Source organism: Protopterus annectens, chromosome 1.part2, assembly GCF_019279795.1.
Source record: "Protopterus annectens isolate FY-2018-M chromosome 1.part2, PAN1.0, whole genome shotgun sequence".
Taxonomy (NCBI): Eukaryota; Metazoa; Chordata; order Ceratodontiformes; family Protopteridae; genus Protopterus; species Protopterus annectens.
This window is the reverse complement of record NC_056727.1, coordinates 333728805-333741498: the sequence shown is the minus strand read 5'-3', so window position 1 is coordinate 333741498 and position 12694 is coordinate 333728805.

Genomic DNA, 12694 nt, shown 5'->3' with positions numbered 1-12694 from the left:
TATTGGAATTCATTTGATACCATGCAGTCCTTTGATAAGCTAAATTGAGTTCTGTTTCAAGGTGAATTATGTGACAAACTTAGGGAGTCGTCCTTGTCTCTGACCGGTAGGGAGTTGTTCATTTTTGCACCTGGGTCTCAGAAATTAAGGAGTTATCCTTATCAGCATTTTTCATGAAGCTGTACCAGTCACAGAATATTTGTATTACATACAATAGGATATCTTTTATTTTGTACTTATTTTTTAGCTAAGAGAAGTTTAACCCTTTAATGTATATATGCTAACAGAAATGTACATGCATCTAAGTGACTATATTTTGCTACATATATTCTAACAAACAGAAGTGTACATGCACTATTATAAGTGCATATATATATATATATATATATATATATATATATATATATATATAGATATATATATATATATATATATATATATATATATATATATATATATATATATATGTATACATATATATATATATATATATATGTGTATATATGTATATATATAATGTATATATATATATATATATATATATATATAAACAGTTCTTCCTTTTGTTTTAAACACACAAAACAGTTTACATCGATAATGTATTCTTTGGTCAAATCATTATGATTTGCAGAAAACATATTAGGAAACAAAACCTTTAGTTTTCTTTTGATACAGTAAGTTAAAACACAGTTCCATATAGTAAGTACAGTAATGACAAGCATTACTACCATAACTGGATGTATAATCCAGTCTAACAACATTTTTCCTTTTGCAAACCATCGTGTGAAAATGTCCCACCAGTTATGGATTGTATCTGCTTCAGTTTTTTCTGCTAACATGATTAACTTATTTTTTACGATTACAGAATTTAATTCATGACTTAGGATTGTTCTATTAACCTTTTGCAATTGTTGAATTAATTGTTTGCTTTCACTTATGACCTTATGTAATGATTCTATTGAGAAAACTACTGTCACGCTGCCAGCCCAGCTATCTGGAATTTTGTAAATAATTCTATGCCATTTGTGAATATTGATATGATTTATACAGAACTGTATGTTACAAACTGAGCTTCAAGAATCTACTCACAGCACACCGTGCTGGAACAGGGAAGATTACCTTGCAATAATTGAGGTTAAGTTACTTTGTAGCTGGGCCATAAACAAAAGATGTTATCTCTCAGTTTCAATTCAATAGCAGACACAATGTCTACAGCTAGAATTTTTTTCTATTGTCTTGGAAGAAAAGTAATTACTAGGTTTAAAATGTAAAGTGCTTTACTGTTTTACGACTTCAGATATGTGGCAAACATCTGAGAAGTATGTATTTTTAACACAGAGATGTTAAATCCTATTAGTTTCTGGTTTTGCCTGGGAACTGAAGGCAGGTGACAAAAAGTGATGTCATCCAGGCTAACCCAGCAGTAAAATGTGATATTAATTTAAGAACTCTCTCAGAGAGAGACTGTGCATTTTGTATTTTGTCTTGGACCTAGCAAGAACATCCACTCATCATCATCATCATCATTTGTACTTGCCTGTCTGTAAGTAAGATTCGGGGCATAGTGTCTCTCTTAGATATAGATATGAATATAGTAAATATTAGTTTAGATGTTTTTTGAATTTATTTGAGACTGTCCTGCAATGTTGTTTTAAAATATTTCCTGTGATTTTGAACTCTGAAGTCACTGTGTTGAGTTACTGAGTATTATCTTGTTGTTTTATTATTTATTGTTAAATATATTTAAACATTTCTTTGTGGCTGATATTTGTGAGACATATTTAAGCTCTTAAAGTACTTGCATATGTATTTGGTAACACTGTACAGGCCACTCCTAATAGCCTGGCACATGGTCAAAACTACCATTTAGATTAATAGTAACATCTGGAACATTTTTAATAATACCTTTGTTCCACAGGGAAGGATTTCTTCTGGGACCTTTTTCCATAGATGGAAAGCTTGCTTTCGTGCATTGTAGTCACATGTTTCTGTAAACTGTTTTAACCATTGCTGATGCTTAGTGATTTCTAACATTGGTCTACCATCTGGTGTGTCAGGATCAACTGTAATGGCATTTTTCTTCCTGCCATGATTTCATAAGGAGATATTCCTGTCTTACTGTTGGGTGTTGCTTTTATGCCCATAAGTAAGTCTGGCAAATGTTGCACCCATACATTTCCCTTTTCCAGACATGTTTTTAGAGACACTGCTTGAGTGTACAATTCATTTGCTCTACAATTCCATTTGACTGTGGGTGATAAGGCACATTAAATCTTTGCTGAATTTCTAACAGATTACTCATTTCTTTATTAGGTCACTAACAAACTGTAGACCATTGTCCAACTGGATAATTCTCAGCCATCCACAATGACAGAAAATATTTTTCCATAAAGCTTCTGCTGTTGCCTTCGCTGTCATAGTTTTAGTAGGAATTGCCTCTACCCATTTTGAAAAGATATCCACTACTACTAGTAGGTATCTGTAACCTCCCTTTGTTGTTGGCAAAGGACCTTCATAACCTGTTTGAACTGCATACCATGGCCCATCTTCTGGCTGTGCTCAATGTAACTGAGGTTTTTTTTTACTTTTAGCATTTACCTGCAAACAGGTTAGACATTCTTCTACAATTAAACTACAGATCTGTTTTTAAATTTGGGCTCCAGTATGTTTCTTTTCCAACTGTCCATAGTTTATCAGCTTCTAGATGTCCTAGTATTTGGTGATTTAACTTGACCAACTGTCGTGTCAACTAAAATGGCACATATGGCAACTGCAATCCTTTAGAAGCCGTGTATGCATAATACTCCATTGGTGGTATTCCTGCTAGCATGCACTGATCAGTTTCTTCTTTTAAACCTTGCTGTTTTTGAATATTTATAAGGTCTTCTTCAACTGACTCTTCATCTAGCACTTTTAAGGCACTGACTTCTGTATCAGCATATACAAACTTTGAAAGTTCTTTTCCACTCTGTGCTGCTTGTTTTGCTAACATGTCAACTAATACATTTAACCTGACAGTTTCACTTGTTTCTGATGTGCTTTTACATTTAAGATACTGTATTGCCCCTGATGTTTTGACATTGTTATTACTTTATATATGTCTTTTAATACTTCAGCATGTCGCAGTGGTTTGCTTCCACTGTCTACAGATCCTCGCCTTATCCCAGTGTCCATGTGCAGTCTTAAAGAATTTACTACATAAATACTGCCTGAAAAAAATATTGACAGGATTGTAATATTTAAGCACATATAGTACTGCCTCTAATTCAGCTCTCTGAGCTGACACATGTCCTGGTAACTTGATTAGTTCAGGAGACCCCAACTTGGGATTTTCTGGAACTACAACAAATCCTGTCCAGTATTTACCTTTGTCCCAATACTGTGCTCTATGAATATGGATGGCTTAAAATGGTCGATGTCAGATGTCAAAAATTGTACATCAGGTGTCATTACTTTTTCTAAGCTGTTATGCTGTTAATTGACACATAATATTTGTCCCCTGTCTGTATGGTGACAGTTTTCATTCCGAAAAGTGCCATCTGTTTTGCAAAGACTGCTTGGCTAATACCATCTGTGATTTTATTCATTTCAAAATTGTCTACCAGAGCTTTTACTGCTTGGTGTGGTGTCTGTACTATTATGTTGGAAAATAAAGTTAAGTACTCAGTTTGCTTAATACCTCAGTAAATGGCTAATAATTGTTGTATGCATGGGTGGCAGCCCAGTTCCACTGGAATAATTTCATGGCTACAAAAAGTGGCTGGACATAATGTTTTTTCCATCATGTTGTCACTACCATGTGGCCATTCTTGTAATAGTACAATAGATAAGGTTTTCCTTTCAGCTGCTGCTTGAAGCACAAATGGAAACTTTGGTGTGGGTGCTATTAATTCTGTAGCTTGTGCTAACTTTATTTTTATTTGCAAAAATGCTTCATCCTCATGTAGTCTTCACTCTAAAAGGGTGGAGTTCTTTTGTTCCTGCAAAATTTTGTATAGAGGAGCTGCCACAGCTGCATAATCCTCTATAAAGTCTCTGTTGTAATTCATGATTCCCATTAATTTATGCAAATCTGCTATGTTAGTGGTTTTTCCACTTGTAAGATGCCTTGTACACATATTGGGCAAGAAGGCCTTCCTGATGGTTTTATAATAGTACCTAGAAACTTAGCTCCTTGTGTCATAAACTGATTTTTTTCCACTTTTACCTTAAATCCTGCCTGCTGCAGAGTATAAAAGACCTTTTTAAGAAGCCGTACATGCTCTTCCAGTGTTTCAGACTGAATTAGCATGTGATTAATGCAATGTAACATTGAATCATCTTTTTTTCAACTGTTGCAGAATGGAACCTACCATCTGGAGAAAAATAAGTTGACTATTTTGAAAGCCCTGAGGTAATGTTGTCATGACATATTGCTGATTTTTAAATGTAAAGGCAAATCGTGGCCAGTCTCTTTTTCTGAGTGGTACTGCAAAAAAAGTAATTTGCTAGATCTATTACTGTTAACCACTTACTTTGTGGATTAATATGTGCAGCCAGCTCTGGAACTCCCAGAATCAAATGTGCTCTAAGAGTTGTGTACTGATTTACTTTCCTTAAATTAATGACAAGATGGTAACTACCATCTTTCTTTTTAACTGACCAAATAGGTGAATTTGTGGGACTGTTGTCTTTTTGTATGATTCCTTCCTTTACCCAATCTGCAATACATTTTTCCATATGTTTTTCTGTCTCTCTAGGAATGAGATGCTGTTTTTGAAATGGAGGTATGTAATCCTGATCTCTGCCCACTCCCACTGGCATTTCTAGCTTTCCACAGTCACTGGGTCCCTTGGACCACAGGTTTGAAAATTGTTGTTGTAAATGCTGTCACACATCCTCACTGCCTGAATTTACCTGTCCTGTAGGCTTGTCAGGTTTCTCAGGTAGAGAGATTGCACAGCAAACTGATCTTACCTCTCTCTCTCCCTCTCTCTCCTGTTTCCCTGTCTCATATCCACAAAGTACTGTTAGGTAAATCAATTACTATAACCAAAGGTCCCAAAATATCCATACCAATAATGGTAGTTGAACAAGATGGATGGATTAAAAATGCACCTTTCCATGTCTGTCCTTCTTGGTGAAATTTTATGCTCACATCTTGCTACTTACTGCGTAGCATCTTGTGCCATTAAATGCTGAAATGCAAACCTTTTTTGTAGGATTTACAGGTAACTGTCTGTCTGTGACAGATACTGCTGCTCCTGTGTCTAATAAGACATTTTTCCATAGTGAACCCTCTACCCATAAATCAAACAGCGGTCATCTGTCTCGGCCTTTTTTAAAGGTAGTCAGGAAAGATACGAAGATGGGGGGGGCACACCCCCACTGTAAGAAAATCCACTCATCCTCACTTTTATTGTCAGCTGCAATGTGACACACTGCATGCTTTTGTTTGTCATCCTCCTCTTTATCTGAGTGATCTACATATTTAGATTTTTTAATTTCTTTGTGTAACTGCCACCTAGCTATTTCCTCTGCCTGCTCTTCCAAACATGTTGGATTTACAGATGAAGCTGCCTGAACATTTATGGGGCATACTTCCCATTTTCCTGTGTATTGATGACTCTTACAGCTGTCTTTACCAGTATTGTAAGGTCTCTGTGCATTGACTTGTTTTTCCTACTTGCCTTGTGAACCTTTTAGCTCTGTTTTTGGAAACATGCCTGTTCTTCCTTTTTTTTTACACCAAGCTTTGTAATGATCACAATCTTGCTTAACATGCCCTATTTTACATAGAAAGAAACATGTTGGTACTTTTTGTTCATTACCTCTATTTGATCCCGGTGCCAGGGATACAGAAACAGGAGCTGGCGGTGCTGATGCAGCTCTTTCTGCTGGTGGTTGGTCACACCACCATTGCCTTTCATGGCGTTTTACTACACTGATTAGCTCAAATGACTCACATCCTTCTCCTAGTGCAAAGATATGGCTTGAGTATAATGCCCCATCATCGGCCATAGTCCATCTCCTCATTAGTTTTTGTACCAAATCAGTGAGGGTATTTAAATTTTCTTCATAAATGCATTTAATATCCCCTGGGACCCCTTTTAGTTGCTCTAAAAAGCAATGTATTAACTGTTTTTGTATTTCCTGTTATTGCAAGTCCCTGTCTGACCTTTGATATATGATCTAAAATGCAAGTCTAAAGTGCTTGGCTTGTTCCATTAATTTGTCTGAGATGGTAATTGTGAAATTATCTAACAGCTTAGCTGTGAGAGGTTGCCCCTGTGCGTATGCTTTGAGAACAGCTGCCATACATCCTAATTTACTGTTTAACTGATAAGTGTCTTGCTTTAACTGAATGAAAGTTTTAAAGCATTTGGGAATAAAAATATAGAAACATCTGATTAATGCATCTGTCCATACATCAGATCCTGCTGTGTATGCTGACCATTCTTCAAATGCAAGCATATCATAAAATGTGTCTTTCTTATCATTCCACTGTGGCAAACTTTGTAACAATCTGGACTGTGTATACAGATCAGCTGTAATTCCCTGTTCTATGATTTGAACTGGCTTTATTTTTTTTCCAGTTCTTTTTTTAACTCTTGTATTCAGGCATTAGTCTGTATTAGTTTATCCTGAGTCTCACTGGCCAAATCCTATTTACTCTACAACTGTTGCTTAAGATCTTAAATTAATTTTTCTAATTCTTCATAATCTTTATGATACTTTTCAAAAGACTCTTCTTTTGATTGTAGGGCCCCTATGCACTTTTGGCACAGTTTTTGTATGGCATCTTTGAACTCACCCTGTCTGTCTCTCAGGAAATGATTAAACTCTGTCAATTTATCATGAACCTTGTCCCTGTCATCTGTTTTTTCTTGCATATTAACTTCATTCCACTGTCATACAGTCTCTTTAAAACGTGCAATAAGATCTACAGAAGATTCTGCCAGTAAGTGATTTGACAGTTGTTCTAACTTTGAAATTAGCATAGTGACAGGACATATCTGTTTAACATCTGGATATAATGTAAGAGCAGTACCCTTTTCTGCTTTTTATCATCAGAAGATGTTTCCTTAGAATTTAACTTGTTAACAATAGTCTGCACTGTATTTTTATGGCACTGTACATAGAAAGCAATTTCATATGATTCTGTTGAAGATACCAGTCAAATGTTACTAACCGTTTACTTAGTGCAGGCAAATCAGTTTGTCCTAATAAGGTTTTACATTTACTAATAAGTTGCCTATACCAATTCTGTAATCTCCCCTAAATTTTATCTGGTCGGTCTGACACATTGAGAAAAACACTGTTTACACATTTTACTAGCCTCTCTAATGGCATCCATACTGCTTGTAATTCAAAAGGTTTCTTACCAGCTCCATGGGGAGTCAGTTGGCCAGTCTGGTTATTGTATATAGTTAGAAAACTTCTGAAATTACTTGAAAAACTGGTGAACGAAGCTGGCAGTTGCAGATTCAAAACCTGGGAATTCACCAGCTTGGAGAATTTATGGCATTGCAACCTTCCTGTACGTCAGACTCACTTTGGATCCAGACATCTGAGAACTGTATTGCTGCAAACAGTACAAAACTGAAGGGCTTCTATTTAGGACTCAATTACATACATAAATGTTAGTTACTGCACCTTTACTGAAGTGACCTTATACAAGGCACCACTCCCCCTGTGTTCGAATACTGGCTAGGTTCACCACTGAAAACTTATTTAATGATGATGATGCTACTTGCTGAAATCAAAGTCTGATTAATGCACTGAACTTTGCAGACTATTAACCTTTTCAGCACTGTATTAACTTATGTGCAGTTACTAATAAAATAACTTGTCTATGTAACAGATGGCACCTATGATACTGTTGCAGTTTATAACTTTTAATGGGCAAGGTGTAGTATTTCATTGCAAATATGGATGGCAGCTTTCCATTCTCCATTTACCTCAGAACAAATGTGTTCCTACATGTACCAGATCTAACAAAAATTACATCTAACACCATTTACTTTCAATGTCCTTTATATACACTTTTCTATACCATTCAGATCCTGTCCATGAAGCCAGTCTGTTGATGTTAATACTATTGGAATTCATTTGATGTCATGCAGTCCTTTGATAAGCTAAATTGTGTTCTGCTTCAAGGTGAATTATGTGACAATCTTAGGGAGTCGTCCTTGTCTCTGACCGGTAGGGAGTTGTTCATTTTTGCACCTGAGTCTCAGGAATTAAGGAGTTATCCTTATCAGCATTTTTCCTTGAAGCTGTACCAGTCACAGAACATTTGTATTGCACACAATAGGATGCCTTTTATTTTCTACTGTTTTTTTTAGCTAAGAGAAGTTTAGTCCTTTAATGTATATATGCAAACAAACAGAAATGTACATGCATCTAAGTGACTATATTTTACTACATATATTCTAACAAACAGAAGTGTACATACCACTGGAGATGCACAAGCCAGTGCATTTCTTTGTGCCGGTCCCAAGCCTGGATAAATGGGGAGGGTTGCGTCAGGAAGGGCATCTGGCATAAAACTTCACCAAATCATTTCATGCAGTCACCAGTAAATATTTCCATACCGGATCAGTCAAAGCCCGGATTAACCACGACCACCACAAGTACTGTTAACCAAAAGGGTGCTGGTGGAAATTGGGCTACTGTTGGCTGAAGGTGGAGAAGAGGCGGAAGGCATGGCCGAAGGCAGGAAGAGAGGAGAAAGGCTAGGACTGTGGTACCGAGGGTCGGAACTTTGAATGTTGGCAGTATGATTGGTATAGGGAGAAAGCTAGCTGATATGATGGACAGAAGGAAGGTTGGTATATTGTGTGTGCAAGAGACCAGATGGAAGGGGAGTAAGGCTAGGTGTATTGGAGGTGGGTTCAAATTTCTTTATCATGGTGTGGATGGGAGGAGAAATGGCAAAGGAGTTATTCTGAAGGAACAGTATGCAAAGAGTGTGTTGGATAGAGTGATGTTTATGAAGCTGGAAATTGAAGGTGTAATGATGAATGTTGTTAGTGCATATGCTCTACAAGTTGGGTGTGCAATGGATGACAAAGAAAAATTTTGGAGTGAATTGGATGAAGTGGTGATGACTCTACCCAAGGGTGAGAGAGTGGTGATTGGAGCAGATTTCAATGGGCATGTTGGTGAAGGGAACAGAGGGGATGAGGAAGTGATGGGTAGGTATGGTGTTAAACAAAGGAATGCAGAAGGTCAGATTGTAGTGGATGTTGTGAAAAGGATGGACATGGCTGTGGTGAATACGTATTTTAACAAGAGGGAGGAGCATAAGGTGACATACAAGAGTGGAGGAAGATGCACACAGGTGAATTATATCTTATGTAGGAGGGCCAGTTTGAAGGAGATTGGAGACTGTAAAGTGCTGACTGGAGAAAGTGTAGTTAGGCAGCAAAGGATGGTGGTTTGTAGGATGACGTTGGTGATCAAGAAGAGGAGGAAGAGTGTGAGGGCAGCACCAAGGATCAAATGGTGGAAATTGAAAATGGGTAATTATGAGGTGGAGTTCAGGGATGAGTTAAGACAGGCACTGGGTGGCAGTGAAGAGATACCAAATAGATGGGTAACTACAGCAGAGCTAGTAAGGGAGATGGCTAGAAAGGTGCTTGGTATCACATCAGGACAGAGGAAGGATGACAAGGAGACATGGTGGTGGAATGAGGAAGTACAGAACAGTATACAGGCAAAGAGGTTGGCAAAGAAGAAGTGAGATTGTCAGAGAGATGAAGAAAGTAGACAGGAGTAAAAGGAGATGAGGTGCATGGCAAAGAGAGAGGTGGCGAAGGCTAAGGATAAGGCATATAAAGAGTTGTATGAAAGACTGGACACTAAGGAGGGAGAAAAGGACCTGTATCAATTGGCTAGACAGAGGGACCGAGCTAGGAAAGATGTGCAGCAGGTAAAGGTGATAAAGGATAATGAGGGAAACATACTCACAAGCGAGGAGAGTGTGTTGAGGAGATGGAAAGAGTACTTTGAGGGGTTGATGAATGAAGAGAATGAGAGGGAGAGAAGGTTGGATGACGTAGGGATAGTGAATCATTAAGTACAATGGATTAGCAAGGAGGAAGTAAGGATAGCTATGAAGAGAATGAAAAATGGAAAGGCTCTTAGCCCAGATGACATACCTGTGGAAGCATGGAGGTGTTTAGGTGAAACGGCAGTGGAGTTTTTAACCAGATTGTTTAATGAAATCTTAGAAAGTGAGAGAATGCCTGAGGAATGGAGAAAAAGTGTTTTGGTACCGATTTTTAAGAATAAGGGTGATGTGCAAAGCTGTAGTAACTACAGTGGGATTAAAATGAACAGTCACAGCATGAAGTTATGGGAAACAGTAGTGGAAGCAAGGTTAAGAAGGGACGTGATGATTAGTGAACAGCAATATGGTTTCATGCCGGGAAAGAGCACTACAGATGCGATGTTTGCTCTGAGAGTGTTGATGGAGAAGTACAGAGAATATTAGAAGGAGTTGCATTGTGTTTTTGTAGACTTAGAGAAAGCATATGACAGGGTGCCTAGAAAGGAGTTGTGGTATTGTATGAGGAAGTCAGGAGTGTCAGAGAAGTATGTAAGAGTGGCACAGAATATGTACGAGGGTAGTGTGACAGCGGCGAGGTCTGCGGTGGGAGTGACAGATGCATTTAAGGTGGAGGTGGGGTTACATCAAGGATCAGTTCTGAGCCCTTTCTTATTTGCAATGGTGATGGACAGGTTGACAGACGAGATCAGACAGGAGTCCCAATGGACTCTGCAGATGACATCGTGATCTGTAGTGAGAGTAGTGAACAGGTGGAGGAGAACCTGGAGAGATGGAGATATGCTCTAGAGAGAAGAGGAATGAAGGTCAGCAGGACTAACACAGAATGTATGTGTGTGAATGAGAGGGGTGATAGAAGAATGGTGAGGATGCAAGGAGTAGAGGTGGCAAAGGTGGATGAGTTTAAATACTTGGGGTCAATAGTTCAGAGTAACGGTGAGTGTGGAAGAGAGGTGAAGAAGAGAGTACAGGCAGGATGGAGTAGGTGGAGAAGAGTATCAGGAGTGATTTGTGATAGACGGGTACCTGTAAGAGTGAAAGGGAAGGTCTACAAGAGGGTAGTGAGACCAGCTATGTTATATGGGTTGGAGACAGTGGCACTGACAAAAAGGCAGGAGTTTGAGCTGGATATGGCAGAGTTAAAGATGTTAAGATTTGCACTGGGAGTGACGAGGGTGGACAGGATTAGGAATAAGTATATTAGAGGGTCAGCCCAGGTTGGAAGGTTTGGAGACAAAGCCAGAGAGGCAATAGTACGTTGGTTTGGACATGTGCTGAGGAGGGATGCTGAGTATATTGGGAAAAAAAGTGCTACTTTGAGTTACAGGGGAGTTCAAACAGGTCCATCAAACAGTATCAACCAATCAGTGGAGAAGGGCACAATGAATCTATACATTATCCAGCTCAAGGACTTATTGAAAGAATAAAACAAGTTACTGTTTTGGCAGAGGCACTGATGGGAGACTTCTCAGGCAAACAAAATCAAGACTTTTTGGGATAGTTCAAACAGCAGCAGGGATTACAGTCAGTAAAGAAATCAGTGCAACAGTACTAAGGTACTGAATTAATTCAAAATGTTTAAGTATTCATCAAAACATATGAGCAATGTTTAAGAAAATGTTTTATCAAAGATTTTACTTTAATTCCCTTGAGAAAATTCAAGCATGCAGATTTTATAAAATTTCTAAAGATGCTTTGTAGAGGCTTGAGTTTAAAGTATTTGGCTGCATCAGGGAATTTACAGTGAATAAGTAATTATACATACATACATACAAATATTTCAAACACGGGCATTAATGCCCTACTAACTTGCCAATATACCAAAACACTTGTTCCCATAGTAAGTGTCCAGGCATTCAGGGGCAGCTCATGCAATTGGACTGCAGGACTGCAGCCCCTTCCCCCAGCTGTAGAAAGAAAAGAGGAATGAAAAATGAAATACAAAAAAGCAACTCCCAGAACTCTGCACATGTGTGCTTGGCATTCGCGGAACTCTCCATGCATGCGTGCAGGAATCCAGACTGGTTTAACAGTACTCCAGATTAGGAAGAAGGCATCAGACTACAGAAATTCCTAGAATTCTAGGGGATCAGACTGCTCTCATGGTATTTCATCGCAGGGATGTGTGTGCATGTGTAATGCCCCAGATACTTATACCTGGTAGCTAGAGAGAAATTCAGGAAACAGTAGTGGTTAGAGAGAGAATAGCACAGGCTCAAACTCTGTACTTTGGGTGCAGGTAGCAAAAGCCTGAATTTCCTACCTACCACCACTTGTGAAAACTATCCAGATTTTTGCCTCACATTTCCCTGATGTTTATTGTGTAGTAATTACTGTTTTCCTTCCCTGAAAAATGTGTTCTTTAACTTCAGTCCTGTTTGTAGATTCTAGTTTTTAAACTATTTTTCTTGTACTGAAGTATATTTGAATGTATATTTTACTATGTCTTTCGCAGTCTAAATAGTTGTTGAGCTTTGTTTACAAACTTGTATTTATTGTATTACCTACCATTATTCAGTTGTACATTGGTTTTGTCTATCCATGTTCCTGAACTTGGTAAGTTATGCTAATCAGTGCTTTTCCCCTGCTGCTGCTGAAGCAGTATCATTCTTAATGTGCATTTTCTCTTCTTTCTGTATT